The 13,679-nt window shown below is 49.0% G+C and overlaps 1 protein-coding gene across 2 annotated transcripts in view; it reads left to right on the top strand.

Moving 5' to 3' along the window:
• Positions 1-13,679, top strand: part of RXRG (retinoid X receptor gamma) — a 38,313-nt gene that overhangs the window by 3,518 nt on the left and 21,116 nt on the right. The window contains exon 1 of one of the 2 annotated variants that reach the window (XM_065673999.1): positions 9,014-9,118. The exons of the other annotated variant lie outside the window; for it this stretch is intronic. The gene's annotated coding sequence lies outside the window, so the exon portion shown is untranslated. Of the gene's footprint in view, positions 1-9,013; positions 9,119-13,679 lie in introns of those variants that run through there. 2 annotated transcript variants of the gene reach the window in all.

The following is a 13,679-nucleotide window of genomic DNA, read 5'->3' on the forward strand; positions in this document are numbered from 1 at the left end:
GCCCTTGAGGAGGAGGAGGATGGAGGGCAGGGTGATATCTCAAGGTTCATCCGCATGTGACAGTAATGGCAGAGGGGAAATCTCCGGGAACCTGCAGTAATGCAATAAATGAGAGCAGGGCTGGGGGGAGGGGGAGGCAATGTGGTGGAGCAGTGCATTGCTGTGCCCTGCATCATATCGGAGTGCACCTGAAAAAGCCAAGTAACACTATGGTGGCTCTGATGTGCCAAGATGTCAATGCCTGCTCTGACCTTGAGTTGGTGGCTGCTGAGCACAGCTCTGTCCTCAGGTGGGCCCTCCTCCTTGTTGGTTTTCTGCAGTGCTCTTGATTGCTTTCTTGTCATGGCTTTTCAATAGGAAGCCTTTGACATGATTCTGGCAGAAACTGCTCTCACCTTGGCTTGCCTCTTCTGCACTTTTCCCAGAAACATCGTTGGATCCTGAACAAGACATTTTGGGGCCATGTCCTGGATAACCAGTTACCTGTGAGGGGTGTCAGAGGTGTTAGCTGCGGTGTCAGGAGGCCAGGCTGCCTCCACACCCAACTGTCAGAAGTCCTATGCTGTCCGATTTTTACAAGGGCTTCAGCTGTAATTTTTGGCATGAGTTACATTACTGTATTTATATATATATTTATTACTACAGTAAAGCATCTGTTTTCAGTGCTTTGAAGGAGAGAATCATTACACTGCAAATCTAGTTGCAGAAGCTGTGTTCAGAGACTGAGGGAGGCTTGGGAGTGGATTCTCCTCTCGTTGGCACTAACCCTGCTGGGCTTGAGGGCATGAAGTTGAAGTGCACAAGCAATCTGGGTCTCCTGAAAACAAACAAGATCTGAGTTTGCAGTCCCTCAGCACCCTGGGGAGTACGTGATGTGTCTGCTGCAACCCAGAGCAAATGAAATCAGCTAGGGAGTTTGGCTGTTTTGAGGTGCAGGCTCACTCTTTTCCCCTTGGGTCCATCTCCTTGTGATCCCCAGCTAAAAGAAAGGCATCAGAGGAAAGATGGCTTGGGCTAATCGCTGGGGCCCATACTTTCTGGTCCTTGGCATTGGAGCCAGCAAGGTTACAGGAGGATACAGCAGTGTTTTGGGAGGATGGCTGCCTCTGTGTCAGGCTGGCCCTGGGGGCAGTGAAGGAGTTAAAGCCCAGCCGTTCTGCCCAATCAGTCTGGTTTGCCTGTAATAACCAATTAACAAAGTGTAATTGTGCAAATCCATATATGGCAGTAATTACCAGGGAGATTAATGGATTCCTTCCTTTCTAAGCAGACCACACCACAGCTTGCCAGTCCCCCCACCACCTGAAAGGACTTGGTGAGGGGGGAAAGCAGGAGCTGCTCTTCCCTGGACACTCTGTGACGAAGCCAAGCAGACAGGGAGGCCCTGTGGGGACTGCCCTGTGCTTGTTTAAATACTCCTTTTCATCTTCCTGCATTTCCTTACATACAGCTCGCTGCTCCCTGGCTCAGACCCGGCCTCCTGAGGACTGTTTGTGCCCAGCCTGCCGGGTCCGGGCTGCCGTGCCCCTGCCCTCCCCATTGTCCATTCATTCCCTGCTCCCCTTTCCCCTGTTTAGCACTAATTGCTGCAGAATATGGCGTTTGTTTGCCCTTTTCTTTTGTAGCTTTGTTATTTTTGTTGCAATGGGTAATCCGGCAGACTGTTAAAGGCATACACAAAGCAAGGAGGGGACAGCAGGGTGCTCAGGGAAGGTTTTCAAGCCAGGCAGTGGGGTTGCATTTGTGGGATGGCAGCTTGCAGGCAGGCTGGGCCTGACACATCCTTTAGGATGGGTTTTCTTAGGGTTATATAGCCATAGAATACAGTGAATATTTCCCCCTCCAAATGCTGTGGGTGGGGAAACAGGGCCCTGAGCCCTGCTAAGGGAGAAGGGGGTGCATTTGTGGACCTGTCACCTGGCAAGTCACCACCTGGGCAGCACAGACTTCTCCACAGTTGCACCTTGGGCACTAGAGATGCAAAACTGCCTGTCCCACTTGGAAGCCTTGGCCAGCCTTGTCCCCACATCACACGTGGATCTGAGCCCTGCTGACCCACGGTGCGGAGGGAGCTGGGAAGAGCTCAGCCCTATTTCTGAGCTGGGCGACGATCCCTGCCCTGACAGATAGCTCGTGCAGAGAGTCAGCCCATGGGGAGGGCTATGGAGACATCCGTCTGTGGCTGCACGCACAGGGCTGCAGGTGCCCTGGGGGTGCCTGGGCTTGCTAAGCTGGGGATGAAGCAGGTGGATGAGGAGCCAAAAGCCCTTTAGAAGCTGGGACGGCAGGGAGTGATCACATCTCACATCTTGCATCAAGCAGCCTTGCATGCCTTCTTCTTCAGGCCAAAAAAAGTGATGCTGGGGGTTGAGTCTGTGTCTGTGATTTTTATTTTTATTTTTTTAATTTTTTTTTTTTTTTTTTTTTTTTGCCCCTGTGTGTAGGCTGGGACTTGGACTTGGGGTAAGCTGGAGCTGTGTGGGCTGCGTAAGAGCATCCCATGGGTGTAAAAAGCTGCCAGGCAGAGCCAGGCCAAAGGTCCATCTTGCAAATGGTGAATGCTTACAGGAGAAGAAGGAGCAGGGTGTGTTTGAGTGTCCCCCCTCCAGGAGGTACCTCATGGCAGCCTCTGCCCTGAACTGTTCAGCATCTTCCATCAGTGATAACTGTGCAGGTCCAAGACCAGCTGCCCCCAAAATCTGTAGCGACATCTGCGCAAACATCCCTGCAGAGCACTGGCTGGCCCTTGCACTGTTATTCTCTGGCAGTCCTCACCATGTTCACTGCATATACATCGTGATGGATGTAAATGACCTTTTTCTTGTTGCTGACTTGTTACAAAGGCCAGGAACGAAACTTCTCCAAGGGGACAGCTGTGCAAGGTGCTCAGCAGAGACATGAGCAAGGCTTTTCTCTGAGGAGGTTTACAGATGATGGAGAGGTTTTGGGAGATTCTTGCCTGGAGGTGATAGGAATGCACAGAAAGGTGCACCTTCCTGGAGGACTAGGAAAAGTGGAGAGCCTGGAGAAAGATGCTGGGTTTGGGACTGCTTGCTCAGGATTCTGGGAGCCAGCCTGCACCAATAACTGGGTTTCCAACCAGAAAGATGAAATGGGACAGCTCTTGGGTATTGCAAATTGGATGGGGTTCTTTTTTTTGTCAGAGAGCTGTATCCATTGGTGTCAGCTGAGGCGCTTAGCTCTCTTAGCTCTTCTGTTTCACCTGAATGAGTATTCATCAATACTCATCTTTCCTTGCTTCTGTGTCATCCTAGGTTAGAGGTTTTGTGTGCCAAAGCATGGCATGTAAACATATCTCCTGGATCCTCTCTGCTTGTGAGAGCTTGAAGTAGCCCGTATCTTGGGGCAGCAGCCCTCCTGGAAGGCTTTCCCACCTGGCACAGGTGCCCAGGGCGATTCAAAGAAATACTCAGGGCACTGAGGGATGTGTCTTGCACAGTTTTTGTGATGCTTGAAGTGCTGGGTCTTTGCTGCCCTGGATTTTAGGCTCCAGGACCACAGGATTTAGTGGATAGCTGTGATTAAAAAGCCTTATTAATGAAATAAGCCAGGGAAGACTGACACTGTGTGTGCATGTCTTGGCTCTTAAATGTCCAGAGTTTCCTGTGGGAACAATCCTTGACCTGTGCTGATTCCCAGACTGTGCTCAGGAACCATCTGATGGACAGTGCCAGGCACTGAGTTATTAGCCAGCAGGATGCTGGATCATACCCTGGAGTTGGTGAATTTACTGGTATAGATTAGTCTTTAGGGCTGTGCTGCTGGTCTGGAAAGTTTAAGACCTGAAAAGGGACTGGGCTCAAATTTTGCAACTGAGTTATGTCTAGTTAGCAGAGGAGACAGCTCTATGTTGGAGAAGCTGCCCTGGGATCTTCAGGGATTTCTTGAACAAGCTGACTTAAGTCAGTGTACATCAGCACAGTGCCAGTATTCAAACATGTATTGCTGTGCCCACATCATCCCAGGTCTTTGCTTCTGCTGTGCGGAGGCTGCTCCTTCTGCTCAGAGGCTCGAAAGGACAGGGCCAAAACATGTGGGCAGGTGCTCACTTCTTTCTCTCGCTTTCTACTGGGGGGGCAGAGAGGCAGTATTTGACAGTGCCAGCAAATATCATTCCACATTCCTGCAAATTCTTCACGTGCTTGCTTGTCACTGCTGTGCTGTCTTGGCTCTGTGTGGTGTGGTCCATGCTTGTCTTGATCTAGAGCTGTTCCTTTCTTTTGGACACAGGGAGTTTTGTCATGCTCCCATGGCTTTAAATACCAGTGGATTTTCCATTTGGTGCAGGGGAGCATGTGGCTTTTGAGAGGACGATCTGTTTGAAAGGCAATGGAGGGCATTGAGGAGGAAAGCGATGCTCCCTGTAGCTGGATTCTTACCTGCCCCTAGGCTGCGCAGGGAGGCGAAGGGTTTTTAATAGTTTCGGTAGGGAAACAGTAAGAGAAACTGATCTCATGGGAGAATATTTTGGCTGAGTTTGACATTGTGTTAGTCTCCCTTCATCTGGCACTGGAAAGTGAGTCCCAGGGGATGGACAGCTGCTATAGAAGATGAGAGAGATGTAACTGTCCGTTAAAGGCAAAGAAATGGTTCAGTCTCCTTAATGTCAAACAAACCAGGTTGGCAGAGTCTTGAACTGATGTTGGTTGGATCTATAAGGAGATGATCACAAAATGAACCTGTTGGTTTTCTGTGAAATGGAAGTCTGCATGGCTTAGGGGACATACAAAGAGTGGAGTTGTCTGAACCATTAGTGGAGCTAGAGGCAGTGAGAGCTAAGGTGGGGTCTTTGTATCCCCCTTCTTCTGCTTGCTTTTTTTACAGCTCATTAATGAGGGGTATGTTTGTGCTTCAGTTCATCTTAAATGCATTTTGTAGCTTGTGCTTGGGCAGCAAGACTTTATAGTGCTTCATTTCTTCCCGTTGCCATGCCTAGGCTGTTTCTCTAGACCTGGTGTTTGTGGAGATGCTGTAGAGGTATGTTTGTGCAGCATGGGGAGTGTCTCTGCACAAAAATGTGGTCTGCTTTATTGTTTGGGGTTTTTTGTCCGTGTTTTCCACCCCCTGGTGACTCAGAGGTGTTATAGCTATGAGCTGGAGGCTTGCGGTGTGCCGGGTTGCTGTAGTAATAGTGTTAGCCCAGGGCTGCTGGATCAGGATATTTGTTCCAGGACTTGCCTGAAACTCGGTATTGCTCAGGAGAGCCATCCCCAGGAAGATCATGTCATTACAGAAACATAACGTCTGTGCATCAGAGACAGCAAAGCACTGAGAAACCTACCTCTCCGTCTTTCAAGCAGACACACTTTGGTTTTAGCAGTAATTTTTATTTTACTTACTGCTCTCCTTGCTAGGATTTTCTTTCCTTTCTCTCTTGCCTAATGGAATGAAATCTACCGAAATCTACTAAAAAATGGTTAATGAGCCAGTGGTGTCTGCAGAAGTGAAGTGGGGGTGGGATCCAGCTGAGTTGCCTGGCTCCTGAGGAGCCGCAAGCATCCTATGAAAAGGCAGCAGCCCTGCTATACCCCTGTGGCTTATAGAAAATGTCTCGTTGACTGGAGCAAGGACTAAACTATGAAGACTGTTTGAGAAGTGCTGGCTGAGGCTGTGCCTAGGCAATATGGTAGATGTGACTTTTGGGCCCTTGGTCCAGATCAAAAGCTCTGTGGCCATGAGATGCAAAGTGCTAGCTGGTATAAATGCCTCAGCTTCAGATCTCTTTAAGGAATAGTAATGGGCCAACTTGATAAGGCAGGATTTTTCCTGTGTCAGATACACTGGCTGCCTGAGACCAGATTGCATTGTAAATGTAAAAGTGCAGGAGAGACAGGAATAATTCAGTGAAAGCTGGAGCCTTTGCTGTGGCATTAATGTGACAGTGTGCAGCCAGATGCTTGCACCGGATCCAGGCAGTGCTCGGTGGAGAAATGCACTGTGAGGAAGCTTGAAGTTGTGACCTTGCTGGCTTGGAGAGGACATGGGTTAGAACTCCAAAGGTATGTGCTGATCTCCCATCTCTCATTGCAGGATCAGAGGCATCTGAAATGAGGTGTGTTAAGGTAGAGATCAGCCTTCTGAGCTTTCAGGGCCAGGCTACTGTGGCTGGGATCTCAGGGACTGGGCTGTGGCTGGTGATGGCTACTGTGCCCTCAGCCATGAAGGTATTGGTACTAGGTCCTGATGTGAAGCTGTTTCTGTTGGATGCCTCCAATTCTTCCTCCCCTGAGAAAGGTGCTACTCAGAGCAGAAATAACCCCTGTTACCTTGAACTCCAAGATATCTGCGTTTGCCTGTCTGGTATAAATAGACCATCTAAGGCAGCCGAATGTGATGGAGATTGACAGGTTGTCTCTGGAGTTTTGCACTTGCTGAAGCAGGAAGAAATGTAAAAGCATGAACATGGGGATGCACAAAGTGAGAGGAGCAGCAAAGACCCAGCTACACAACAGACTGTACCATTTTCCATGGGAGGATGCAGGCGAAAGGCCTTTGTGGCCTTGTGCAGAGCAGTGCTGTAACAAGACTTTCCAGACCCTGCGCTGAGCTCTGGTGGCTGTCATACAAGGTCCAATGCAAGGTCCAGCAAATACTTTATGTGGCTGGGCTGTCCTCTGTCAGCTGTGTGCCATCCAGCCCAGGCCCTTTCCAGGGAATATAGTCTGCTCACAGAAATCTAGGTTTCCCAGCAAAAGAGAATGACAAATAAATAGAGCAGGATCCAGAAGGAAAATAAATCAAAAGATAGGCTCTTTGAAATGACTTCTGCAGAGAAAGGTGAAGGAACTGAGTTTCACTGAGGTCGTTTGTTTCTGGGTAGTCAGAGAAGTACTGAAATCAGTAGGGATTTTTTGTGACTAAGGTGTGGGTATTTTGGTTCTTTTTTAGAGTACATGTCCCTGCAAGCAATAATGCAGGGTTAACCTGGTCAAGGAACAATCTTCTGTTGAAATATTTCCTCTGAGAAATGGTTGTTGTGGGAAAATGGCAAAATCGTGGCAGTTGCAGGAGCTGTGTCTCCTAAGGTTTCCCTGAGAACTCTTTTTTTAGAAGATGAAGAAATCTTGGTCTTCGGGGTGTAACTTTCTTTGAACCTCGCTGTTCCGAGGCATTTTGCAGACATCTCAGCTTCACACCATGTATACAGCAGGGTTAAAGAGGGGCTTGCATTGAAATGACAACCTGTAGGTCTTCTGACACTCTGGAAAGTTTGCTTGCAGGGTGGTATCAAGGAGGTATCAAGTGAATGTTTTCTTCACCTGTCCTTTGAAAGCTCCTTGCTGAACACTAAATGACACACCGGTTAACTTTAAGAGCTAAGTGTTCTTTTCTCACCAGAATCTCCTCTGGACATAAGGTCAGAGACCTGCCTTTGCATCTGAGTGTCTTTAGCACTTACAGAAATTCACTGTCCTCATCCAAGCTGGAATATGGGTTTTATAGCCCAGATCTGTAGCAAGTTTGCTACCTTGCACCACTGACAAGAGAAGTCCGGGGCTTACCTTTAAGTGTAGAGGGATGTGTGACTCTCCCAGTTTGCAGTATAGTGGTTCCTTTTTTGTCTCTATGACCTTTATTCCATCTAAGCTAAAAAGGTGGAATGACTTGTGTGAAAACAGGTGGGGAGCGATGAGCTCCCAAACCCTGAGCTAGCAGTTGATTGACTCAACTATTGTGTCTCAATACAATGCATTCCCAAACCTCTACCTGGTGTAGCACAGATCTTTTGACCAAAAAAAAGTATTTTCCAGAGGATCCAAATGGCTATTTTTTGGTTCCACCTTCCCAGGAATACTTTGCTGCATGCTTTTCCATGACGCTACCACTGCTGACCTTTCTGCTCTGGCAAGGGGGAGTTGTGGGGAAGCACATAGGCAGTGATTCTTCACTCTTACAAAGGCTGGGATTGTTGGCAGCTTGACGCCCCAGAAAGTGTCTAATTGACTTGACTCTCTCTAGCTGGGCTCCGAATGGATTTTCTGCCTCAGGATATCTCGGCATTATAGTGGACCTGTTGTTTTTGCTCCTCGCATGATATTAAAAAGTGCATTGTTGGAGCAGAAAGCATGAGTCAGAACGGATGTGTAGAAGGAGCTGCCTGTTGCCCCATGAATAAGTGCCAGCACAGAAGAGCGGAGTGAGAAGGGGTCACCTGCCATCCGCAGATAGCGGCTGAAAAGTTTCTTGGAGCATCCCAGAGAATGGGCTTGGCTTGATGGTATAGATGACATATGCAGAAATAGACAGATGTAAACCTGCTCTTTGCATCTCAGATAAGGAGCATCAGCATTAAGATATCTCTTCTAGTAATTTTGCAATGTCTGTCTATTCCAGTGCAACTCCAGGTGCCCTCTGGGCTGGGAAGAAGACTTGCTCATGTATCTCTCACCTTGTCATCTGGCACTGGTGCCTGGCAGCATCTCACCTGCATCTGTGTCAAAATGTGCTTGTGCCATCACTGATGCCTGCCTGGGGAGATAATTCCCTGGAGGAGTGAGCAGCTGGGTCCTGCAACCAGCAAAGCTGCTGGAGGTGCTTATGCAGGCATAAGAGGATTTGGTGACACCTCTGATTAAGGCTGAGGGCCTCATTATGGTGCTGGTAATTGAAGGTCTCCCAGGGTTCAAACAGCCTGGGAATTATCTGCCCTCAGAGGCTGCTCTTGGCTGCATGGGATTGTGCTTTCTGCAAGGTAAGCAGTGCCCTCCTTGAAGCAGCCTGGTTCTGGGAATGGTGGCCCGTGCCCTCCAGAACCTCGGGAGGGGACCCCCATTGGGTGGCAGCTGCAGGGCTCAGGTAGAGATGGGGAAAGCCTGTGGAAAAGAGGGCAGGTTGTGTTACTGCAGGTGTGTTTGTGGTTCTGCTGTTTGAATATGCTGCTGCTGGTAATTGCATTAGCCTGATGGAGCTCTGGGGCTAATTTCATTAGCCTGGTGTCTGTAGTTATTGCTTTACAAGAGACAGCAGTGAGAAAGGGCAGGGCTAGGTGGAGAAGGGCTGATGTATTGGATCCCTTTCTCTTCATCTTCAGGGAATCATAGGGCCACCTTGATTTTGGTGACTTGCTCTGTCTCAGGCCAATGTTAACCTGCAGCAGGTAGGTGAGGTTGGGTCAGTCCATCAGTTAGCCCTGAGAAACCCAGTTTCAAGTCCTTGCTCTGCTACTGACTTCCTCTTTGGCCCTGAGCATGTCACCTGGTATCTGTGTGTCCTTTGCAGGCATGCAGGGAGGGCAATGGGCATTTTGGCCCCTGGGGCACTCAGCCTCTTAGTCCCTGTTGCACTTCACTAGCCATGTAAAGGGAGCTCTATCTCTACCACCAACCCTATGGGCAGTGAGTCTTCTCATGGACTCTCTAGCTCTGAAGCAGTATCAGGAGGAATATGTATGTGCAGTTGTAAGGTTATGAGGGCTGCAACCTTTTTATTTGCTTATGCTGTTGCCATGTGAATGACCAAAGAATGCCTCTGCCTTTAAACAGAGATTTGGTGGGGGACTGACGGGTTTCTTGGCGATGTTTGGAGTTTTCCTTGTTCAATCCAATGTGCAAGGATAAGGAACCTTATTTACTCTCTGGCTTTTCTAGTTCTGTGGCAGAATGGGAGAGGCTTTCACATGTTTAGGGTCTGGCTCCAGAGACCAGTGTTCCAAAAGGCTTGGTGGAGTAGTACTGGAAATTCTTTGAGATGTTATTCCAACACACTGCTGAAATGCTGGCTGCAGTGAAATGGCTTTGGAAAGTTAACTGAGAGGTGAGTCAGTGACCCCAACACAATGTTAGTATCTCAGTTGGCTTGAATCAGCACTGCTTTGCTGGGAGTCCCACTCTGACTGATGCTCTCAAGGTGTGGTTGCTGAGTGGCAGTCAGCAGCACTGAGTCCCATCTGCATGTGGCATGGCAATGTTATTCCTTCCTAAAATAACAGTGGCAGTTATTTTTTCTCCTTGTACATAACAGGGTGTGTGTGGTGATAAAACAGAACTCAGTAATTTGAAGCAGTGACCAGTGCTATTATTTCCAGTAAAAATTGAGGGTCTGCCTCTGTATGGTCCTGCAGCACTTGCTGAGAGACTGGGCTGGTTCCTGGAGTCTGTCACAGACTAATTTGGGTACTGATTTCAGCCCCAAAACCCATGGTGGACCCCTAAATGAGTTGCCTGATGCTTGCTTTGCCTGAGGAAAGGGCCTGGTGGGGTTTCCTTGGAGTTGCTTAGAGTGTACATGTGTTTTGCAGCACTAAGCACTCACTAACCCAGATCTGCTAAAAATCAATAAAGTAATCCACTTACTGCTTGGGACTGCCAACCTTTTTAAGGAGCTCAGAGATGTTTTGTCTTATTTCCTCTCCCCTTTCTTCTAAGCTGAGAGAAAGAAAAGAGGGCTGGGAAAAGGGGTGCTGGCAGAGTTGGACTAAAATCAGGCTGTTTGCTCTGGACAGATCAATAAAAATAATTCCCCACTAAAACTTCATTAGCATGGAATTAAAGCTGCTGAGATCCCATGTAGTCAGTAAGAATTAATGGTACTGCTAAATCTCAGCACGATTGGTGCTTAAATGCAAAGCTGCTTTGTTGCTCACACCTCTCTGTCCCAGTGGTGCTGGGGCTCAATGGGCTGTGCAGCCAGCTCTGCCTCACTGCTGCTGGGTGAAGGCACAGCCCTCTCATCCAGCCTGAGGGCAAGGGGCAAGCCAGGCTGGGATGGTAGTAAGGTATGACTCAAGGAGGTGGAAGTTAAACTGCTGGGCAAGAGAGGATCTGTCTTGAAATAGTGACTCAGTTCTGAGTGCTGGTGGGCACTTTAAGACTGAGGATAGATGGCCCCCAGTCAGATGCATCTCTGTGGGGTGATGGACAATTGACGGGAAAAGTCTCTGTGTGGACAGGCAGGCTTCCCACCATGCCAGAGTTATCGTCTGACACTGGATAATAGAAAAATCCCTCTGGCAGGCTGCATGTGGGGCTGCACAAAGTCCCACTCTTCTGTGTAAGCCTTGGGTCTTATTGAGGGTGTGTGTGTGAAAATCACTTATTTTGGTAGCAGATTGTTTGTTGGGGTTTTTGATAGAAAAACGTTTCTTTCAGTCACGTCACAGAGGAAACTTGCCCTGCTGATAAATCTAATTTTCTGTCCAAAGATGGAAACAAGCCACCTTGCAGGCGGCTTCTCTGCAGCACTCTGGGTATCTGCCTGGGGGGGCCTTGGAGCATCCCTGCTCTGTGCCTAGCTCTTGCCTCCTGCCCCTAAGGAGGATCCCAAGTGTGGCTGTTAAAGGACAGCACCAAAGGCAAAGTCGGTGTTATCCTGAAATATCAAACTTTGCCTAGAGGTTAGAAATTCCTGTGGTTGCCAGAGATCTGATGCCACTTAGATTAGGGCAGGGTGGAGATGGTTTCGGAGGAACCCATGGGTATGTGAGAGCATGGCCAGGTGACTGAGGGGGCAGCACCCACTGAAACAGGAGCTGTGCCTATGGCTTCTGCACCCGGATGCTGCTGTGAACTCTTGGAGGAGGACTGTCCCTTGCTGAGGACATTTGCTGGGGAAGTCCTTGTTGTATGTTGGGGTGGTGGCAAGGCAAAACGTGAGCTCAGCTGAACAGGGAGAGGACTGGGACATAGCACCACACAGTCAGATGCTGCTGCATTATGCTCTTGTACCGGCTATCAAACCCTATGGTCTTCCTTTCCCGTAGCTTGAAACTTGTGGCCTGTGAGCGGGGCATGTAAGCATGCTGCTCAGCTGCCTTTCCTCCTCTGAAATAGTTCTGCAGTGCCATTAGTGTTTGTGCAGTAAACCAAACAAGATGTGAACAGTGGCCAATAGAAAATATGAGAGAAATCTCTTCTGTTTGTATTCCCCCTGCAAGACTGCAGTTACTTGGTTTTTTTTTTTTTCCGTTAGTAGAACCTTCTCTGAATACTGATCTTACTTTTTTATTATTATTATTATTATTTATTTAATTTTATTTTTTTTAACTGTAAGAAAAACCAGTGTGTCTGTACTTGGACTTAGCTAATGGACTATGCAGGATGCTGGTACTTGTTTAAACCCCCTGGTTAGAGAGAAGTGGCTATGGCAATGTCTGAGAAAGAAGCAAGAAACAGAGCTAACAAGGGTAACCTTTCCTTCTCCTGCATAAGCATTACCTCAAGGCTGACAGTACCTCAGCATCTGCCTGAGCTGCGACTGGATGCTGTGAACAGCTTTGTGCTGGTATATTGCATGCCTTCCCATTGTAGCGTGCTTAGTGCCAAAGGGCAGCATGGGCCCTTGGGTGACCTGGAGGGAGCCAAGAGCCAGCAGGCCTTTGAAGAATGCCAAACATTCTAATCTGCTGTTCTCCCTTCCTTTTGCCTTGCTGTTTGCATAGCATGCTCCCCATCCTGTACATGGGGGTGGTTTGTGGTCTCCCTGGAAAGGCAGAGCCCCTTGCTAGCTCTGTGCCTTCTTTCTTTGCCACATGGCTGGTGCCAGTGGCAAGGCTGTAACCCACCTCCTCCTCCAACAGACATGTAAGTCAGTGCAGACCTTGGTCTCTGCTATTTTACAACCTTAGACAGAATTCCTTCCTCCTTCATCCCTTCAAGGTGACCTCACCTGAGGTCACCCAGGTCAGAAGCCAGGAGCAGCGGGCTCTGCTGTTGCCTGCGTCTCTGCTTCTCCCCGCAATTGCAGCAAGTGGTAGGGGGCTTGCCAGTCAGGGAGCTGGGACTGTTTCCCCTTCAGAGTACCAGTCATTGGAGGAGGGAGTGATGAAGACTGCATGTAGCTTTGCTCTGATCTAGCAACTGGCTGCTTGTCTGTGATTATTTCTACCTATTTCCTGCAGTACTTTATTCTCAGGCTGGGTGGGCATTAAATTGAAGTTCTGGATGTACATACGTGAATATGTGTGAAGCCTGCTGCATTCTGCTGTGAATACTTTACTGACTGTGGCACAGATTGAGCCCCCTGGGTTCTGTCCCATGTCCCCCCTTCTCATCCTAGACAGTTTTAGCAACAGCTAATGATTTTTTGGGGGGTGTTTTTTGGAGTCCTCTGGGGATAGGAGTTGAGCTTCCAGCTCTGCTCTCCCCAGGAACGTCCTGGTTCTCCTCAGCCTTGGCTGCATTTCCTAGGGATGACTGCAGTCCAGCACTGCAAGGGCCATAACTCGATGCCAGGAGTGCAGCTGAGGCAGGGCTTGATGTGAGATCGGAGCATGGAGCTACCTGCCCTGCACAGCCCTAGCCCCAAAGTGCTAGGTTGCACACGTGCTCCTGCCCTGTCAGCCAGCCCATGATCAGGGCACAGCTACTCTGGGTAAGGGTTGGTGCTTCACGTGTCCGAAAAACACCTCCACATGGCTGCGTCTAGTATAACTAATAACCTGCATCGAGTCTTCACTGGTGGAAAAGCAATGCACCCCCCTCCTTCCCCACGATGCTCCTCCCCTAAACAACTTAAACCCCCCTGCCCCTCCCAATTTGTGATCTATACCGGAGCTGTCATGCATTGATCGGCGCCTTATCCAGGCGATTATGCTACCCGGATGGTCTGCCGTGAATTCGCGGGGAGCAGAGACAGCTGAGCACGGGAGCCAGCCCTGAGCAGCAGAGAACAAGAACATGTCTCATTCCGGCGAGCAGCTGCTGTCAGCGTGAAGCAAGGAT

Source organism: Lathamus discolor, chromosome 3 (assembly GCF_037157495.1).
Source record: "Lathamus discolor isolate bLatDis1 chromosome 3, bLatDis1.hap1, whole genome shotgun sequence".
Classification (NCBI taxonomy): Eukaryota; Metazoa; Chordata; class Aves; order Psittaciformes; family Psittacidae; genus Lathamus; species Lathamus discolor.